A 22,192-nucleotide genomic window follows, 5' to 3' on the forward strand; every position below is an offset into this window, starting at 1 on the left:
ATTCAGCAAGTCTGTTCTTAATGCTTTAGAATAAAATAATTTAGCTATTAACAATAATAGTAAACTGATAAATGTAAATTGTTAATACAATCTTAACATCTTAAGTACTATGTTATCCATTACCATAATTCAATAATATTGCATTGTTTACTTCTTATTTCACCTAGTGCTTAGACTATTGTTTACTCCAAGTATTATAATCTTTACTCAAAGGAGGTTTACTTCTTTTTTCTCTTCAACATTCCTTTGAGATAGTTAATTTAGAATACTCAGAGACATTTTATTTATAATTAATCTAAAATTCTCTGTTTGATTTTCAAACTTCCCCACAGTCACATCTCACAATATTTTCAAGTTGCTTTTATCCACTTCTATTAGTGTCTGCTGTCCCCAAACTTTAACAGCTAGATCTCTCACAAAAATTCAATCCTGCCTAATTTTCTAATTCACTTTTGACCAGATCAGGAAATAATATATATCAACACCACAGTCTCCCGTGTGACAAGAGCAGGAATCTAAATAAACTGTAACTACCTTATCAAGGATGAGATTTGGTAACCAACAAAAATTTCAAAACTCAATTTTCTCCAAAAAAGTAATCTTCTGATATACTTCCTTGTACATCTCCAAAAAGGTTATCTGAAAAGTTATATACATCCTCAAAAATTTGTAAATTCAACAAAAATTTAAATCGTATGAAAGTGTGCAATGTCCTACATTATGTAAATATTGCCATTTAAAACTAAAACTGCTACCTCACCCTTACAAATTTATCCATTGGACTTGAAATACCATATCAATTTGATACCTAATATAATTTAATTAAAATATATATAATCAATATGAATTTATCACTGCTCCATTTTCTCCTTAAACTCACATTTCCATTCCACTCCATTTTCTGAATTCAGAATTCACCCATTGTATAGTATAGTTATGCTTGAAAGTGTTTTATTGATCACCCATCATACACGTCTGCATCAAAAATACATATATTATTTAAATTTATTTCAATAAAATTATTTTATTACAAGATTTTATATTAGCATATGTTTCTTAAATATTTGTATTAAAACATTGTAATTGCAGATTTGGTTGATTCTATCTCTAAAACAATGACTGTCTTGTCACTAAATTGTAGAGGCATTTCTTTTTGACAAATAACCTGTAACATCAGACTAAGTTGCTTTTTTTTCTAACATTTTTATTGGAGTATAATTGCTTTACAATGTTGTGTTAATTTCTGCTGTATAACAAAGCAAATCAGTAATATGTATTCATATATCTGCATATCCCCTCCTTCTTGCACCTTGCTCCCAACTTCCTTATCCCACACCTCTAGGTGGTCACAAAGCACCAAGCTGATCTCCCTGTGCTATGCAACTGTTTCCCACTAGCTATCTATTTTACATTTGATAGTGTATATATATAAATGTTACCCTTTCACTTCGTCCCAGCTTACCCTTCCCCATCCCCGTGTCCTCAAGTCCATTCTCTACATCTGTGTCTTTATTCCTGTCCTGCCCCTAGGTTCATCAGAACCTGTTTTTTTTTTTTTTAGATTGCATATATATGTGTATGGTATTTGTTTTTTCTCTTTCTGACTTACTTCACTACTCTATATGACAGACACTAGGTCCATCCACCTCACTACAAAAAACTCAATTTTGTTTCCTTTTATGGCTGAGTAATATTCCATTGTGTATATGTGTCACATTTTCTTTATCCATTCATCTGTCGATGGACACTTACGTTGGTTCCATGGCCTGGCATGGACACTTACGTTGCTTCCATGTCCTGGCTATTGTAAATAGAGCTGAAATGAACATTGTGGTACATGACTCTTTTTGAATTATGGTTTTCTCAGTGTATATGCCCAGTAGTGGGATTGCCGGGTCATATGATAGTTCTATTTTTAGTTTTTTAAGGAACCTTCATACTGTTCTCCATAGTGGCTGTATCAATTTACATTCCCACCAACAGTGCAAGAGGGTACCCTTTTCACCACACCCTCTCCAGCATTTGTTGTTTGTAGATTTTTTGATGATGGCCATTGTGAGGTGATACCTCACTGTAGTTTTGATTTGCATTTCCCTAATGATAAGTGATGTTAAGCATCCTTTCATGTGTTTGTTGGCAATCTGTATATCTTCTCTGGAGAAATGTTTATTTAGGCCTTCCACTCATTTTTGGATTGGGTTGTTTGATTTTTTGATATTGAGACTGCCTGAGCTGCTGGTATATTTTGGAGATAAATCCTTTGTCAGTTGCTTCGCTTGTAAATATTTTCTCTCATCTGAGGGTTGTCTTTTCATCTTGTTTATGGTTTCCTTTGTTGCAAAAGCTTTTAATTTTCATCAGGTCCCATTTCATAATTTTTGTTTTTATTTCCATTACTCTAGGAAGTGGGTCAAAAAGGATCATGCTGTGATTTATGTCATAGAGTGTTTTGCCTATGTTTTCCTCTAAGAGATTTATAGTGTTTGGCCTTATACTTAGGTCTTTAATCCATTTTGAGTTTATTTTTGTGTATGGTGTTAGGAAGTGTTCTAATTTCATTCTTTTACATGTCGCTGTCCAATTTTCCCAGCACCACTTTTTAGATGCTGTCTTTTCTCCATTGTATATTCTTGCCTCCTTTGTCAAATATAAGGTGACCATAGGAGCATGGGTTTATCTCTGGGCTTTCTATCCAGTTCCATTGATCTATATTTCTGTTTTTGTGCCAGTACATACTGTCTTGATTACTGTAGCTTTGTAGTATAGTTTGAAGTCAGGGATTCTGATTCCTCCAGCTCCGTTTTTCTTTCTCAAGATTGCTTTGGCTATTCTGGGTCTTCTGTGTTTCCATACAAATTGTAAAATTTTTTATTCTAGTTCTGTGAAAAATGCCATTGGTAGCTTGATAGGGTTTGCCTTGAATCTGTAGATTTCTATGGGTGGTATAGTCATTTTCACAGTGTTACTTCTTCCAATCCAAGAAAATGGTATATCTCTCCATCTGTTTGTAACTTCTTCACTTTCTTTCATCAGTGTCTTATAGCTTTCTGCATACAGGTCTTTTGTCTCCTTAGGAAGGTTTATTCCTAGGTATTTTATTCTTTTTGTTGCAGTGGTAAATGGGATTGTTTCCTTATTTTCTCTTTCAGATTTTTTGTCGTTAGTGTATATAAATGCAGGAGATATCTAAGCATTAATTTTGTATCCTGTTACTTTACAAAATTCATTGATTAACTCTAGTAGTTTTCTGGTAGCATCTTTAGGATTTTCTATGTATAGTATCATGTTATCTGCAAACAGTGACATTTTTACTTCTTTTCTGATTTGGATTCCTTTTTTTCTTTTTCTTCTCTGATTGCAGTGGCTAAAACTTCCAAAACTACATTGAATAATAGTGGTGAGAGTGGGCAACCTTGTCTTATTCCTGATCTTAGAGGAAATGGTTTCAGTTTTTCACCATTGAGAATGATGTTGGCTGTGGGTTTGTCATACATGGCCTTTATTATGTTGAGTTAGGTTCCCGCTATGCCTACTTTCTGGAGAGTTTTTGTCATAAATGGGTGTTTAATTTTCTTGAAACCTTTTTCTCCACTAGGTATTTTATTCTTTTTGTTGCAGTGGTAAATGGGATTGTTTCCTTATTTTCTCTTTCAGATTTTTTGTCGTTAGTGTATATAAATGCAGGAGATATCTAAGCATTAATTTTGTATCCCATCTATTGAGATGATCATATGGTTTTAATCCTTCAATTTGTTAATATGGTTTATTACTTTGATTGATTTGTGTATATTGAAGAATACTTTCATTCCTGGAATAAACCTCAGTTAATCATGGTGTATGATCCTTTTAATGTGCTGTTGGATTCTGTTTGCTAGTATTTTGTTGAGGAATTTTGCATCTATGTTCTTCAGTGATATTAGTCTATAGTTTTCCTTTTTGTGACATCTTTGTCTCATTTTGATATCAGGGTGATGGTGACCTCATAGAATGAGTTTGGGAGTGTTCCTCCCTCTGCTATATTTTGGAAGAGTTTGAGAAGGATAGGTGTTAGCTCTTCCCTAAATGTTTGATAGGTCACCTGTGAAGCCATCTGTTCCTCAGCTTTTGTTTGTTGGAAGATTTTTAATCACAGTTTCAATTTCAGTGCTTGTGATTTATCTGTTTATATTTTCTATTTCTTCCTGGGTCAGTCTTGGAAAGTTGTACTTTTGTAAGAATTTGTCCATTTCTTCCAGGTTGTCCATTTTATTGGCATACATTTTCTTGTAGTAGTCTCTCATGATCCTTTGTATTTTTGCAGTGTCAATTTTTACTTATCCTTTTTCATTTCTAATTCCATTGATTTGAGTCCTCCTCTTTTTTCTTGATGAGTCTGGCTAATGGTTTATCAATTTTGTTTAACTTCTCAAAGAACCATCTTTTAGTTTTATTGATCATTCGTATTGTTTCCTTCATTTCTTTTTCATTTATTTCTGATCTGATCTTTATGATTTCTTTCCTTCTGCTGACTTGGGTTTTTTTTGTTCTTCTTTCTCTAAATGCTCTAGTTGTAAAGTTAGGTTGTTTATTTGAGACTTTTCTTGTTTCTTGAGGTAGGCTTGTATAGCTATAAACTTCCCTCTTAGAACTGCTTTTGCTGCATTCCATAGGTTTGGGGTTATCATGTGTTCATTGTAATTTGTATCTAGGTTTTTTTTATTTTCTCTTTGATTTCTTCAGTGATCTCTTGGTTATTTAGTAGCATATTGTTTATTCTCCATGTGTTTGTATTTTTTACAATTTTTTTTTACTGTAATTGATATCTAGTCTCATAGCATTGTGGTTGGAAAAGATACTTGATACAATTTCAAATTTCTTAAATTTACTGAGGCTTGATTTGTGACCCAAGATATGATATATCCTGGAGAATGTTCCATGAGCACTTGAGGAGAAAGTGTATTTTGTTGTTTTTGTTTGGACTGTCCTATAAATATCAGTTAGGTCTGTCTGTTCTAATGTGTTTTTTAAAGCTTGTGTTCCCTTATTTATGTTCATTTTCGATGATCTGTCCATTGGTGAAAGTGGGGTGTTAAAGTCCCCTACTATTATTATGTTACTATTGATTTCCCTGTTTATGGCTGTTAGCATTTGCCTTATGTATTGAGGTGCTCCTATGTTGGATGCATAAAGATTTACCATTGTTATATCTTCTTCTTGGATTGATCCCTTGATCATTATGTAGTGTCCTTCTTTGTCTCTTGTAATAGTCTTTATGTTAAAGTCTATTGTCTGATATCAGTATTGCTAGTCCAGCTTTCTTCTGATTTCCATTTTCATGGAATATCTTTTTCCATCCCCTCACTCTCAGTCTCTATGTGTCCCTATGTCTGAGGTGAGTATCTTGTAGACAGCATATATATGGGTCTTTTTTTGTATCTATTCAGCAGGTCTGTGTGTTTTGGTTGGAGCATTTAATCAATTTACATTTAAGGTAATTATCAATATGTATGTTCCTATTACCATTTTCTTAATTGTTTTGGGTTTGTTTTTGTAGGTTTTTTCCTTTTCTTGTTTTTTCCTGTCCAAAGAAGTTCCTTTAACATTTTTTTTTAAAGCTGGTTTGGTGGTGCTGAATTCTCTTAATTTTTGCTTATCTGTAATGGTTTTAATTTTCCATTGAATCTGAATGATATCCTTGTTGGGTAGAGTAATCTTGGTTGTAGGTTCTTCCCTTTCATCATTTTAAATACGTCCTGCCACTCCCTTCTGGCTTGTAGAGTTTCTGCTGAAAAATCAGCTATTAACCTTATGGGGTTTCCCTTGAATGTTATTTGTTGCTTTTCCCTTGATGTTTTAATATTTTTTCTTTGAATTTAAATTTTGATATTTTGATTAATATGTGTCTTGTCATGTTTCTCCTTGGATTTATCCTGTATGGGACTCTCTGAGCTTTCTGAACTTGATTGACTATTTCCTTTCCCATGTTAAGGAAGTTTTCAACTATACTCTCTGCAAATATTTTCTCAGACCCTTTCTTTTTCTCTTCCTCTGGGTCCCCTATATTTCAAACGTTGGTGTATTTGATTTTCCAGAGGTCTCTGAGACTGTCCTCATTTCTTTTCATCTTTCTTCTTTATTCTGCTCTGTGGCAGTTATTTCCACTATTTTTTCTTCCAGGTCACTTATCCTTTCTTCTGCCTCAGTTATTCTGCTATTGATTCCCTCTAAAGAATTTTTTAAATCATTTATTGTGTTGTTCATCATTGGTTTTTGCTCTTTAGTTCTTCTAGCTCCTTGTTAAAGGTTTCTTATATATTCTCCATTCTATTTCCAAGATTTTGGATCATCTTTACTATCATTATTCTGAATTATTTTTCAGATAAACTGCCTATTTTCTCTTTGTTTGTTTGGTCTGATGGGTTTTTACTTTGCTTCTTCATCTGCTGCATATTTTTCTGTTTTCTCTTTTTTTTTTTAACTTACTGTGTTTGGGGTCTCCTTTTTGCAGTCTGCAGGATCTTAGTTCCCATTATTTTTGGTGTCTGCACACAGTGTGTGAGGTTGGTTCAGTGGTTTGTGTTGGCTTCCTGGTGGAGAGCACTCGTGCCTGTGTTCTGGTGGGTGGGAATGTATCTTGTTCTTCTGATGGCAGGGCCTTGTCTGGTTGTGTGTTTTGGAGTTTCTGTGCACTTAGTATGATTTTAGGCAGTGGCTCTGCTAATTGGTGTGGTTGTGTTCCTGTTTTGCTAGTTGTTTAGCATGGGGCATCCAGCACTGGAGCTTGCTGCCAGTTAGGTGGAGCTGGGTCTTAGTGTTGAGACAAAGACCTCTGGCAGAGCTCTCATGGATTGATATTATGTGGGGCTGGGAGGTTTCTGGTGGTCCAATGTCCTGGACTCAGCCCACCCACCTCAGAGTTTCAGTCCCAACACCCAGATGGAGCACCAAGTTAGGTTGTTTATTTGAGACTTTTCTTGTTTCTTGAGGTAGGCTTGTATAGCTATAAACTTCCCTCTTAGAACTGCTTTTGCTGCATTCCATAGGTTTGGGGTTATCATGTGTTCATTGTAATTTGTATCTAGGTTTTTTTTATTTTCTCTTTGATTTCTTCAGTGATCTCTTGGTTATTTAGTAGCATATTGTTTATTCTCCATGTGTTTGTATTTTTTACAATTTTTTTTTACTGTAATTGATATCTAGTCTCATAGCATTGTGGTTGGAAAAGATACTTGATACAATTTCAAATTTCTTAAATTTACTGAGGCTTGATTTGTGACCCAAGATATGATATATCCTGGAGAATGTTCCATGAGCACTTGAGGAGAAAGTGTATTTTGTTGTTTTTGTTTGGACTGTCCTATAAATATCAGTTAGGTCTGTCTGTTCTAATGTGTTTTTTAAAGCTTGTGTTCCCTTATTTATGTTCATTTTCGATGATCTGTCCATTGGTGAAAGTGGGGTGTTAAAGTCCCCTACTATTATTATGTTACTATTGATTTCCCTGTTTATGGCTGTTAGCATTTGCCTTATGTATTGAGGTGCTCCTATGTTGGATGCATAAAGATTTACCATTGTTATATCTTCTTCTTGGATTGATCCCTTGATCATTATGTAGTGTCCTTCTTTGTCTCTTGTAATAGTCTTTATGTTAAAGTCTATTGTCTGATATCAGTATTGCTAGTCCAGCTTTCTTCTGATTTCCATTTTCATGGAATATCTTTTTCCATCCCCTCACTCTCAGTCTCTATGTGTCCCTATGTCTGAGGTGAGTATCTTGTAGACAGCATATATATGGGTCTTTTTTTGTATCTATTCAGCAGGTCTGTGTGTTTTGGTTGGAGCATTTAATCAATTTACATTTAAGGTAATTATCAATATGTATGTTCCTATTACAATTTTCTTAATTGTTTTGGGTTTGTTTTTGTAGGTTTTTTCCTTTTCTTGTTTTTTCCTGTCCAAAGAAGTTCCTTTAACATTTTTTTTTAAAGCTGGTTTGGTGGTGCTGAATTCTCTTAATTTTTGCTTATCTGTAATGGTTTTAATTTTCCATTGAATCTGAATGATATCCTTGTTGGGTAGAGTAATCTTGGTTGTAGGTTCTTCCCTTTCATCATTTTAAATACGTCCTGCCACTCCCTTCTGGCTTGTAGAGTTTCTGCTGAAAAATCAGCTATTAACCTTATGGGGTTTCCCTTGAATGTTATTTGTTGCTTTTCCCTTGATGTTTTAATATTTTTTCTTTGAATTTAAATTTTGATATTTTGATTAATATGTGTCTTGTCATGTTTCTCCTTGGATTTATCCTGTATGGGACTCTCTGAGCTTTCTGAACTTGATTGACTATTTCCTTTCCCATGTTAAGGAAGTTTTCAACTATACTCTCTGCAAATATTTTCTCAGACCCTTTCTTTTTCTCTTCCTCTGGGTCCCCTATATTTCAAACGTTGGTGTATTTGATTTTCCAGAGGTCTCTGAGACTGTCCTCATTTCTTTTCATCTTTCTTCTTTATTCTGCTCTGTGGCAGTTATTTCCACTATTTTTTCTTCCAGGTCACTTATCCTTTCTTCTGCCTCAGTTATTCTGCTATTGATTCCCTCTAAAGAATTTTTTAAATCATTTATTGTGTTGTTCATCATTGGTTTTTGCTCTTTAGTTCTTCTAGCTCCTTGTTAAAGGTTTCTTATATATTCTCCATTCTATTTCCAAGATTTTGGATCATCTTTACTATCATTATTCTGAATTATTTTTCAGATAAACTGCCTATTTTCTCTTTGTTTGTTTGGTCTGATGGGTTTTTACTTTGCTTCTTCATCTGCTGCATATTTTTCTGTTTTCTCTTTTTTTTTTTAACTTACTGTGTTTGGGGTCTCCTTTTTGCAGTCTGCAGGATCTTAGTTCCCATTATTTTTGGTGTCTGCACACAGTGTGTGAGGTTGGTTCAGTGGTTTGTGTTGGCTTCCTGGTGGAGAGCACTCGTGCCTGTGTTCTGGTGGGTGGGAATGTATCTTGTTCTTCTGATGGCAGGGCCTTGTCTGGTTGTGTGTTTTGGAGTTTCTGTGCACTTAGTATGATTTTAGGCAGTGGCTCTGCTAATTGGTGTGGTTGTGTTCCTGTTTTGCTAGTTGTTTAGCATGGGGCATCCAGCACTGGAGCTTGCTGCCAGTTAGGTGGAGCTGGGTCTTAGTGTTGAGACAAAGACCTCTGGCAGAGCTCTCATGGATTGATATTATGTGGGGCTGGGAGGTTTCTGGTGGTCCAATGTCCTGGACTCAGCCCACCCACCTCAGAGTTTCAGTCCCAACACCCAGATGGAGCACCAAGTCCCTGCCAACCATGTGGTTCAGAGGAAAAGAAGAAAGAAAAAAAAAAAGAACAGACAACATCCTAGGACAAATGGTAAAAGCAAAACTATACAGACAAAAATCACACAAAGGAGCATACAGATACACACTCACAAAAAAGAGAAAAATGAGAAAAATATATAACTATATATTAAAAAAAGGAAGAGATCAACCAAACCAATAAACAAATCCACAAGTGATAGTAAGCACTCAATACTAAACTAAGATAAACAAAACCAGAAACAAATTAGATGCAGAAAGCAGACCCTAAGTCTACAGTTTCTCCCAAAGTCCACTGCCTCAATTTTGGGAACATTTGTTGTCTATTCAGGTATTCTTCAGATGGAGGGTTTATCAAGTTGATTGTGGGGATTTAATCTGCTGCTCCTGAGGATGCATGGAGAAATTTCCCTTTCTCTTCTTTTTCACACACCTCCTGGCATTCAGCTTTGGTTTTGGCCCTGCCTCTGTGTGTAGGCCACTCTCAGGCATCTGTTCCCTACCCAGACTGGAGTGGGTTAAAGCAGAGGCTAATTAGGTGGTTCTTGTTCACTCAGGCCAGGGGGAGGGAGGGGTACAGAATGCAGGGTGAGCCTATGGCAGCAGAGACTGGTGTGACTTTGCAACAGCCTGAGGTGTGCCATGTTCTCCTAGGGAAGTTGTCCCTCAATCTCAGGACCCTGGCAGTGATGTGCTGCACCACTGGAGTGGGCGGTGGGTGTGGGTAGTGACCTGTGTTTGCACACTGGATTCTTGGTGGCAGTAGCAGCAGTGTTAGCAGTTCATGCCTATCTCTGGGGTCCAAGCTGATAGCCATGGCTTGTGCCCATCTCTGGAGCTCGTTTATGTGGTGCTGTGCCTTCCGTGGGCACACTGGGAAGGAATCCCCTCTCCCTGTACACCATGAAACAAAGGTCTCTTGCCTTTCTGGCAGGTCCAGACATTTTCCTGGACTCCCTCCCAGCTAGCTGTGGTGCATTAGACCCTTTCAGGCTGTCTTTGTGCAGCCAACCCTAGTCCTCTCACTGAGGTCTGACCTCCAAAGCCCAAGCCTCAGCTCCCATCCCCCACCCACCCCGGTGGGTGAGCAGAAAAGCCTATCAGGTTAGTGAGTGCTGGTTGGCACCGATCCTCTGTGTGGGAATCTCTCTGCTTTGCCCTCTGCACCCCTGTTGCTGCACTCTCCTTCATGGCTCTGAAGCTTCCCCCCCTGCCCACCCTCCATCCCTGCCAGTGAAGGGGTTCCCTTGTGTGTGGAAACTTTTCTTCCTTCACAGCTCCCTCTCAGAGGTGCGGGTCCCATCCCTATTCTTTCATCTCTGTTTTTTTCTTTTTCCCTACCCATTTATGTGGAGATTTTCTTCCTTTTTGGGAAGTCTGAGGTCTTCTGCCAGTGTTCAGTAGGTGTTCTGTAGGAGTTGTTCCACATGTAGATGTATTTTTTTATGTATTTATGGGGAGGAAGGTGATCTCCATGTCTTACTCCTCTGCCCTCTTGAAGGTCTCCCCTCAGAGTAAGTTTTTACCAAGAAAAATATGACTTCAGGTTTCAATACAAATAAATTTCTGAGATTATCATTTGACTTATGAATTTTAGTTCTAAGATGGATGGAGGAATGACTAGCTTAATAAAAACATGGAACCTTATCATGAATTTGTTGCCTGGATGAAAAGAGGCAATGCTTTTATCAAAATTTCTTATCAATGCTTCACTTTGATCTCATGAGTCTCTCCTCAACAACAGTGCATTTTTCAAAAATAACTGAAGAGAGGCAGTGTGGAGTAAGGAGGCAATATAGATGAAAAATTTCATATTCCTTAAGTTCCACTCTATAAAATATTTAAATTCAGAAAAAAATTCATTAGTTAAAATGCACCATTCCTAAAGCCATTTTCAAGTTAGTAAGATTGCCAAAGATATGAAACTCCATATATGGTTTGTCTTACTTTGTCTATATCAGGCACTGGTGATACCAATTCTTTGAATTCTCCCTATAGTTAGTTGACCTATGGGCTTTGACACACTGCGGCAGTGCAGCATAGTAAGACTGAGAGTTGTGAAAGAAAAAGTTGCTAAGAAAAACAGGTTGATTGTCTCCACCAAATGTCTTGTCAGGAAGACAAATTTTAAGAAAGAGAATATGAGTGTTCAAATTTGGAAATTTGATTCTCTTAAAACCATTCATGACCAGGTACATATTAGAAAATCTTTGTGAGCTGTGGAGGTTGTACATCTCAGCTTGAAGACCACTGTTTTAAACCAGGGATCCCAAGTGTTGGAGTACATAGGAGCCAGGCAGGTAAAGTAACTGCATTAAGTCATCATGGTCTTAATAATGGTATTAAGCAGATGAAATAAGAACTTGGGTACATTCAAGAGGAGATGCCCTAATAGGGCATCTTCATCATTCAGAAATCAGAACCCAATTTTGTGATTGGGTTTTTCAAAATTAGAATTCCAGGGTTTTTGTTTTTGTTTTTTTTCTAATATTAAATATTCTAATTTCTAAACGTTTGGAACTCATTCAATATTTGATTAAAACTCTGAGTAGGCTAAATGAAACATATCTGCAGACAAAATCTATCTCAGGGTTATTTGTTTGTCCTATCTTTTCTCTTCATGTTCTCTGTCATTTACTTGAGTTATACTTGATTTTTCTTATTAACATTCCAGTATATCTCTCATATTAGAGACTGGCCTTGCTAGGGCATACACTCCTGGTTTGTTCTCGGCATTGCTCCCTGAAGTTGGGCTAGATTCTACTTTTCCTTATACCCTGGTTGGAATCCACACACAAATGGACAGATCACTTGGGATAATGTATTTCTAGGCATTTGTCTTAAAGGTAACAGGCTGTGTGAGATCTTCTGCTACTTCATAACACACATTAAGTTGAAAGATTTGTTTCTCTTTAATGCCACACAGACTTTCGAAAATAATGTCTGAAGTTGTTTTGCCTTTGCAAACGTTATGCATTCAGCCATCCAGTGGCTTGAAAATGGTCCAGCCTCTATACATTTAGCCTTCCATTATTAATCCCCCCCCCTTTTTTCTCTGTTTCCAGCTGGTCCTGTTGATGTGAACACCAAAGTCTGTCTCCTAAGTCACCGTGCATTTAGAGACACCAGTTTCTTCAGATTTCTCTTCCCTGTATCCTATGCAACTTCTCTACTTATAACCAACTGTGCACTTTGTCATTAACCATTTTGGAGTGGACTCTCCCTTGAAATTCTTCCTGCATCCTTACCATTTATCAACATTGTACTCACTTTTCAGTACTTAATTCTAGTTTCATACACTCCAGTTACCCTGTGTCTCTTTTTCTTCCTCTTTCTTTCTTTTTCTTTTTTTTTTACTTCAGAAGTTCATCCCAATTCCAGGTCTCTTTTTTTTTTTGAAAACCTATAATATCATTAAGTTCATACTACAAAATCAATTACATTATCTTGAAGTATTGATATTATTATTATTTTATGTATTTTCACCAACAATATTTTAAACTTTTCAAAAGCCAGTCATGTAATTGGACTCAACAAACTGCTTTATAAATTATTAGTGACTGATTTTAAGTTATGTTCCTGTCTTTTGTAGTTAGTGTTTTCTTTCTACTTTTCTCTGAATTCTGTTGGATTACAGGTCCTTTTTTAACCACAACATTTAGATAGTTTAAATCACATCTTAAATGCCATTTAGCAACTTAGGGGAAATGAAAAAAGCAAACTCTTCTCAAGGAAGAAAAGAGCTATGAAATGGTCAGAAAAAAATAGTAATCTTTACATCTGTAATATTTACCAATTTTATACAAGATTCTTCTCAGGAAGGAAGCTTACACAAAAAGTGTGTATCAGAAAAGTAAACTTTGGTTCCTTCAGTGTTAGGTACAGATAAGTTTCAGTATGTTTTGGAATAAATTCAATCCAATCTCTGTTCCCTTATATACTTCCTTCTCTTTTTTTGACTATCAAATATTTCTCTGAGTTCTCACTAGTCTGTTATTCTCACTCTTATAATATCATTGAGATTTTTCTGATTTTGTGTTCTTCTCATTGGAAAGTTACAGGAAAGAGGCAATACTTAGTGAGGGAACAGTGATGACTGACATCATCTTTAAACTTGTTTTACATTTAATTTACATTTACAAACAAACCCCTTGCTTCATCTAACTTTAGTGTCCATTCAACTTTACAGCCACAGAGAGCCCTCTTATGTGACACACAGAAATTAATCTACTTGCATATTTGTGCTATGGTTAAATTCATGATTATGTAGAATAATTATCAAGTTTGATGGAGAAAACTATTTTAATCCATAAAATCTTATGAAGGTAATTAGAACTGTAACTTCTTTGAGCTGCAGGGAAGATGGCTTGGGGATGTATTTGCCTTTACAAATTCTGTACAAGATTACAATAAACTTATCAAGTACATTTGCACTCCTATCCTCTATGGACCCTTCTAGAATGGCAGACTCAACTCTAGGTTCTAACTACCTGGCGTCAATGTTCCCAACATAGTTAATTTCTCAATGTATAATTTACTGTCTGTTAAGTGAATATAGCATTAACTATAAAATAGATTTCACTATTAATATCAGATTTTTTTTGGATTTGCTCTGTCTTCAGCTCAAATTGTTCTCTCCTGTACACTTACACTTTATATGGTAATCTGTTAATGACTAAGATTCTGATCAGTTGATTTCTGGGTGTCAACATTTTCATTCTTCTTTGAAAAATGAAACAAGTTTTATGTTGCAGAAAAATCTTTCCCATATGAGGCTTACTCATGCATATTCTGCGTCTGTACATCAATAGCTCCTCTGGTTTAAACTGAAAGCACAGATTTTTTGAAAATGAAATACAAGCTTATGCCATAAAGAAGTTGAATAGCTGGACCATAATGGATCAGTAATGAGTCATTAGTGACTAAGGTGAAGGAAAAATTGCTGTAAAGCAATAAATGGCTTTGCAGCACATGCAACATTCGGCAAGAATCAAATATCAATGGGAATCCAGGTGCCAAGCCTTCCTGTGAGTTTACAAACTATTCAGAAGAACACAAACGATTTATACCTTAGAGTAGAGAATAAAACTGAATGCTTAAATCCCCAATTCTCATTAAGCCTAAGCCACTTTGGTGGTAAAGAGAGCAGTATAAACAGTTAAGAAAATTGTGTAGCATACTGATTACTCTCAGCTCTTTCTAAAGTCAGACATATAATCATATTCTAAAACAGTTGCTGGCAGTGCTCCTTATTTCTTTGAAACTGGTTCTATTTTCTCAAAGGTTAAGCAGAGACCTTAAATTCTCTGACAGTGCCATGTATGTCTCATTCTGAGAGGCACTTAATATGCTCAAGAAATATCTGTTAGAAGCAAGAGTATTTTAAAAACTAATTTACAACCAGGATAGCAAGAGCTCTGTTTAGTTAGAAACGATGTAAGCTGTGGAATTGCAACAGGATTCTGGAGGGTACTGCTGGGCCTTTTTATTTTCTGGACAGTAGGGCAGTCTAAGGGATAAGAGAAGAAGGTAGAAGAGACAGCCTGGGAAGAGGAGAGGCACTCAGGACCCAGAGAAGCAACTATTTACTCTCCAGGAAGTATTTTCATATTTTAATCACCAGTATTTGTTTATCATGGCATAATGGCTGAACATTAGCCCTGATTGAATGAATGATATCTTCAGCTTGCCCAACAGAGAACTGGCTAATGCTGATGTTACTACATGACACAGTCACCAGATGTCCTCAGTGAGGCTGATGCCTTTCATTTTCAGTAGACATTTCTTTTTTCTGTTCACAGATGAAAATATAAAGGCTCAGTCAAGTTATGTGACAATTTACAGAGCTAGCAAGTGGCAGAGCAGAACTTCAGCACATGAGATATCTTTCCAGACCCAGTGCTTATAAAACTATCTCTGCTAGAGAATAAAAGGTCCCCTAACAGAAACCGACATAAGAACTCTAAGTCCAAGTTGAAACCTTGGGAAGAAGTGGAAGACCGCTCAGGTTTAAGGGGAGGGAAGGGGAAAAAGATATCCTTGAAAGTCCTTGCAACACTTGGTTCTTTGTAAGTCTAAAAAATAAAACTTCAAATATATCATCCAGTAAAATACAATGTATGAAATATATTTAAATAAGGCTTTGTGATGGCAGGTTGTTCAGGGAACACAGGTGCTCTGGACGGTGAATGAAGGTGAACTCTACTGAGTTTACTAGGGTGCTCTGTGAAGCCAGCTGTGGAGCCAACCAACCCCAGGGTGAGTCCTGACTACAGCCTTCACTAGATGTGGGACATGGAGCATGTGGCTCGTATCCTTGAGTCTCAGTTCCCTCACCTGTAATACAGAAATGTTTCTCTTCATTCCATTGCTGTAAAAATGTTGTGAGATGATTTATATTTGGAGCTTGGCATTGTGACTGGCAAAAAATAAAAATAAAAATGTACTAAATAAGTGTTAGTCCTTACTATAGCTATTTTTACATAAGGAAAAGGAAAAGTTTTATCTTCAAAGCCTTAGAAGCTGCTATAGAAATATTTGTAGAGTGGATATTTGATAAATGTCTGTTGAATGAATGACCCATGAATGATACCATGAAAGTAATTTCTCTCTTGACCTTTTTCTGGTTTGGGGGTGACTTTCCACTCATACAAATTATTCATTAGAGTGAGGATCACATAATTTTTAATTTGTTTTTCATGTAGATGTGTATTTCTAGAGTCTTTTATACAGTAACCTAGAATACACTAGGCTTCAAGACTGTGGCAGACCATAAATTATAATGTTATAAATGGTAAACTCTAAATATGCTCTACTTTTATAGGTATACCTGTAAAGCATATAAATCAAAACATAATGTAGTATAACATGATCCTGTAGTATGACAGTGTAAATAAGCTAAAGACAATTAAATCATAGCATGCATAATATTTAGTATTTGTTATATTCTATGCAAATCAACAAGTGCTGTGGGGTACCAAGAAATATGACATGATCTAAGCCCTTAAGGGTACCACTCTAAGTTACCAGGTAACACATTCCTATTTCTTTGCTCATTTATGTATGCATTCAATCAATTAATCTACAAAAGTTTACTGGACACTTGCAATGCACACTCTAAGCACTGATACACTGAAACTACAATAAGAGCAAAACAATGTTCTTGCTTTCAAGACCCTCCCAGTCTTATTGAGGAGACAGACACGTAAATAACTAATTGAAATGAAATGTATACGTATTATAAGAGTGAGATGGAAAAACATGAAACAGAATGTGAAAGATCTTTAGGACAAATTGAATGTAAACTGGGAATGAGTTTGGTAGGAGTTCGCAGAGAAGAAAGTTAAACCCCTAAAAGAAATGGGTCTAACCTATCCATTACAGTAAATGATATTAAGATAGTTGCAGGTCAGCTGGAAACAGAAATCATCCTGGAGGAAATGGATCTAAAACAGATCTTAAAGAATGATATTATTTAAGCAGAAGGGAAGGAACAGACCATTTAATACTCTAAGCCAGTTGTTTTATATTCAGCAGTCCATTTTGAATACCCACCTGCCAAGCTATGTGGGTCTCTTACTTTGTGTCATGAGTCATACATTCTTCATGGGAAATGTCTTCAATGTTACTTGAAAGAACTTTTTGTTATTCACTGTCTAGAAGGTGTGTTTGGCATTTGGTCCCTAACACTGGTCTTCCTCCCTCCTTCTATCTGAACGCTCCAGGGGTCGGGTTGCTTACTTTCTGCCTCTTTTATTTTTATATTTAGAAACTGTCTCTCTTCTAGGCTCACCTATTTCTCCTAATTTTCTCTAGTTTCATAGACTATTTGATACCTTCTCATTAGACACTCCTTCAAAAATTTTAAAAACCATTATTATATTCACAAAGTCCTCTCTTAAAATTAAGCATCAACAGTTTCTTCAACTATATCTATGTGGTAGTTTCTAGATCTGTGACCTTTGGGGGAAGATAAATGAAGGTACCAGTAATGTTTTTCTCTAGCAGAAAGGGCGGATTTGAGACTCTTAATAATACCTTGGGTTATCTGGCCACATTTGCTGATGGCTGTCTTTAGAATAAGGTTCATGTAGTGCCTTTTGTTCCCAGTTTTTTTCTTTATTCCCATCCTTTTTCATATTCTCCATTTCCTGTTATAATTACTTAGCTTTCTTAGGTAAATTGTCAATCTTTCCTTATTGTGGTTGTGGTGATTTTATTTTTTGATCATAGTAGTTGGTTTATTAAGGAAGAAAGCTGTGTCCATGTTAATTTTCTGGACCTCTATTTCCTCCTCTGTAAAATGAAGGGTCTTGAGTAGATAAATTCTCAAGTCTGCCATAGCTCTAAAATTATGATTTCATGTGTATATTATCCCATGGGAACAACTGAGAACATCAGAGGTAACTCTTCTTTTTGCTGAATTTACAATATCTTCTAATATTATAAATAAAATATCAACATTACATAACAACAATAAAGATAAAGCAACAACAATAGAGATAACTCCTAGTTGAAACATTTATCTTGATCTTTGTTCCTGGCTGGAACTCAGCAGTGTGTGTAATTTAGAGCAGCAGGAAAAAGCAGTAGGGGGAAGGGGGAAGGCCAACATGACATTGTGATGGGAGCACAGCAATTGTTCTTCTCACATGAAAGAGAAAAATAAGGACCAATAAACACCACCACTTCACAGAGTAATAGACACCAAAGAAAGGAAAAAAGGACCACCAGTAAATAATGGGAGAAGCTACTACCTCTTGCCATTCTTTATTCTGTTCGTGACATGAATGTGGCCTCATAAATTACTTTTTGAAGATGCAAGTGTTTTTCTTTGAAAAGAGATTCATCGTCTGATTCTGAATCCCTTTACTGAAATGAATGGAATCAATTGCATACCCTGTAATAATGCTGAATAAAAATTACCTTTTTGAGATCATAACCTTTTCCAAATAGCATAGTAATTGAAATGCTATCCTGCTACATTACAATTGTGAGAATCTTACTTTCCCTTCTATTCCATACAAGATCTCAAAATCTCTTAGTGATAATACCTGCAGTTTCATCTTCCTCCCCTGAGCAGGCTGAGGTTTCTCAATTGTGCAAATCTTCAGGAGTAATATGCTGTGATGTTATCGGATAATTTAAAAAATTCTTAATTATGTACTTCTTCCAAGAATGTTTACATGACAGATTAAAAATATATAAAACATTATAAATACAAGTATATAGTGCATAAACATGTGATACATACATATATATGTGTTATACACACACACATACACATACTAATAGTAAGTTTATGTAATGTCCAGTGCTTTTCTAAGTACTTTGTACAGTAACTCATTTAATCTTGACAATTCACAATAAGCCTATGGGGTATTTTTTGTTTTTGTTTTTGTTTTTGCGGTACGCGGGGCTCTCACTGTTGTGGCCTCTTCCGTTGCGGAGCACAGGCTCCGGACGCGCAGGCCCAGCAGCCGTGGCCCACGGGCCCAGCCGCTCGGCGGCATGTGGGATCTTCCCGGACCGGGGCACGAACCCGTGTCCCCTGCATCGGCAGGCGGACTCTCAACCACTGCGCCACCAGGGAAACCCTATGGGGTATTTTTTTTATCATTATTTTATATATGAAGAATACGAGACACCGAGAAGTGAAGTTGCTTAGTCCAAGTCACACAGTAAAGTGATGGAGGAAGCACTTTGACTCCAGAGACATTACTGTTATGTCATTGCTTATTTCTATATAGCCATAGAGATTTATTCCACAAATCGACATACTGCATATCTGCCTCCTATCTATTATGCATCTATGAAATTAATAATGTTAACCAAACCTAATTTTGGCTTAGTAATGTTACATTGAATCATTTGATGTTGGGTAGCAGAAAAGTGTAGAAAATGATAGAGGCAACTTGTTCTCACCAAAACTGGAAACTTAAAGTTGAAAACTGAAATTTAACCTTATCCTTTTTCTTTTAACTTCATCACCCGTTTGCTATGCCTTAATGTGGACAGGAGGAAAGCATAATCTGTTACCAAGAAGTTTTTCTATTTCATTATCAGACATATCTGAGGAGTCCAGTAGAGGATAAAATACAGTTAATAAATCTCCTCACAGGCAGTATTCAGTTTTATTTCATTTTCCTTAGAAGGAGGTGGAGGGTGTGAGTAGAAGGCAGGAGGAAGAGTTACGTCATTCAAAACCTAGGATCAAAAGAAAGGTGATAAGGAAAATGACCTTGCAAGTCTATCTTCATGATTAGTCATCTCAAATGGAAGCAGCCATCCCTACTAAGAATACAAACAGCTGCTGCCAAAATTCTAAGGTGTTATCATACAAAAAGACTCAGTGTTTGATTTTCAATTAATTATTTTATCATCTTAACTTTTTATGTTCCAGGGCCTAATTGCTAATGAGAACCCTCAAATATCCAGGAGTATCCCATATGAACCCATCTCAATACTATTCTAGTTCAGCAGGCACCAGGAATAGAGCTCAGACCAATTAAAAATATAATCTCTGCAGTGATTATAATGTGCGTTCAGAGCATTCAGAGCATTCCCACTTTAGTTAGTTGTTGTAACACCATTTTAACAACTAGAATGGAAAGGCAAGAAACTTGGATTTACTGATGGAAGGAAACAGAAGACTGAAGGAAATGGTGACCATTTGCCACCTACGTAGCCCATGTAACATGGCAGAACCTCAACCCCGCTTGTCTCTTTAATATCATTTCATGCTCTTCTATTGCTCCTTTACTGTTGTCCAACCACTTTTGTTCTCAGTTCATCAAATATATCAAACACTTTAATGTCTCAGGGATTTCACACATATTAGTCACAATGCCTAGGATACACTTTTCCCCACTCCTTACCTGACCAGAGCAATAGAATTTTACTATGTACACTTAGCTTAGCAGGAATCACATTTCCCTGAATTTGCTTCCCTGCATATTTCCAAATTATAAGCAAACACAAGGATATTTGGCATGAAATTTGAAGGCACAAGAGGAGCAACGTATATATTCTGTTCAGACTCAACTGGTGCAAAGACACTGTGTGCAGGTGCTGTTATAGTTCACACAGGTTTTTGCTTCTTGGCTAGCTCATCTTGGTAGCAAGGAGCAGGGCCTCTAACTCCTTCAGAAATATCAGATCCTCCTTTGGCCTCCTCTGCTCCTATACTGGGTGCATGTTTAGCCCCATGACAAGGGTTGCAGCTTTTCCTGAAAGTAACTTGAATCTTTAAGGTTGATAGCTTGGAGGTGGTGAGAAACTGATGCACGTTCCAGTCCATTCTCACCTGTTACTGTGTGTCCTCATTCTTCCCACTTCACATCCATCTTCCCAACTTCTTGCACTGCAGACTTCAGCCTCCAGCACCAGATACAAAGAGAGGTTTTACGCAGGCTTAATCAGCTCCCATAACCTGTGAGCTCAAATTCTTATAAGAAATCCTTTATATGTCACTCTCAGTGATTCAGTTCCTTCGAACAAACCTCACTGATAGTTCTAGCTTCTGTTCTATCCTCAGGCTTCAACTTAAATATCCCTCCTTGAGAAGTCTTCCCTGACAACATTATCCAGAATGTTCTACTCCTCACTCCTCTAGTTACACTATCTCCTCATCTTGTTCATTTCTTTCCAAGCACTTATCATCATTTATACTTATTTTATTAAACTTCCGTGCTATTTGCCTGTCTCCCTCATTACTAAGTATATTCTATAGGAAAAGGAGTTATGTCTGTCCTCTTTGTCACTTCATCTCTAATGTCTGTTATGGTGCCTGATATACAGCAAGTGTTCATTAAATATTTTGTACATGTGAATGAATAAAAAATTAACAGATGTATACTTTTTATTTATTTATTTATTTTTTTGCGATACTTGGGCCTCTCACTGCTGTGGCCTCTCCCGTTGTGGAGCACAGGCTCCGGAGGTGCAGGCTCAGCGGCCATGGCTCACGGGCCCAGCCACTCTGCGGCATGTGGGATCCTCCCGGACCGGGACACGAACCCGTGTCCCCTGCATCGGCAGGCAGACTCTCAACCACTACGCCACCAGGGAAGCCCTGGATGTATACTTTTTAAAAAGGTAGCTCTGAGGTCCATGTGAACACAGAATGCAAGAAGAGATTGGTAGATGGCTGACCAGATAGGGGATTATTGAAATTGATAAAGACCTGAAAGAGGGCAGGATGAAAAATGAAGATGAAGATAGTGAAAAGAAGGTAGAAGATTGCTCATTCTTTTGAAGAAATAGAATCACTAGAAGGGATATATAAGGGATTTCTTATAAAGATTTGAATTCACACAGTGTGGGAGCTGATTAAGCCTATGTAAATCTTCCGTTTTTGCATCTGGAGCTGAAGACCGAAGTCAGCAGGGCAGGAAGTTGGGAAGACAGATGTGAAGCAGGGAGAGTGAGGACAAACTGAAACAGGTGAGGTTGGACTGGAACCTGCATCAGTTTCTCATTTCTCATTTGTCATAGAGATGATGATGCTTCAGCAGATTAAAGATGAAGAACAGACTTTGGGGATTCATGTATTTTGAATTTTTCAATTCAAATGGAAATTTCTGCATAAAAGTCAAGATTGGTGACAGTACTTTAAATGTATCAAACAGTGGTATTATTTGAACCCATGACGGTACTAAAGATTATCCAGGTAGATTGTTGAAGCGAGTTAAGAAAAGGTCCAAGGAGTCCATAAATATTTGCAATATAAGAGGGTGAGTAGGGCTTCCCTGGTGGCGTAGTGGTTGAGACTCCACCTGCCGATGCAGGGGACACGGGTTCGTGCTCCGGTCCGGGAAGATCCCACATGCCGCGGAGCGGCTGGGCCCGTGAGCCATGGCCGCTGAGCCTG

This window comes from Physeter macrocephalus, chromosome 1 (genome assembly GCF_002837175.3).
Source record: "Physeter macrocephalus isolate SW-GA chromosome 1, ASM283717v5, whole genome shotgun sequence".
Classification (NCBI taxonomy): Eukaryota; Metazoa; Chordata; class Mammalia; order Artiodactyla; family Physeteridae; genus Physeter; species Physeter macrocephalus.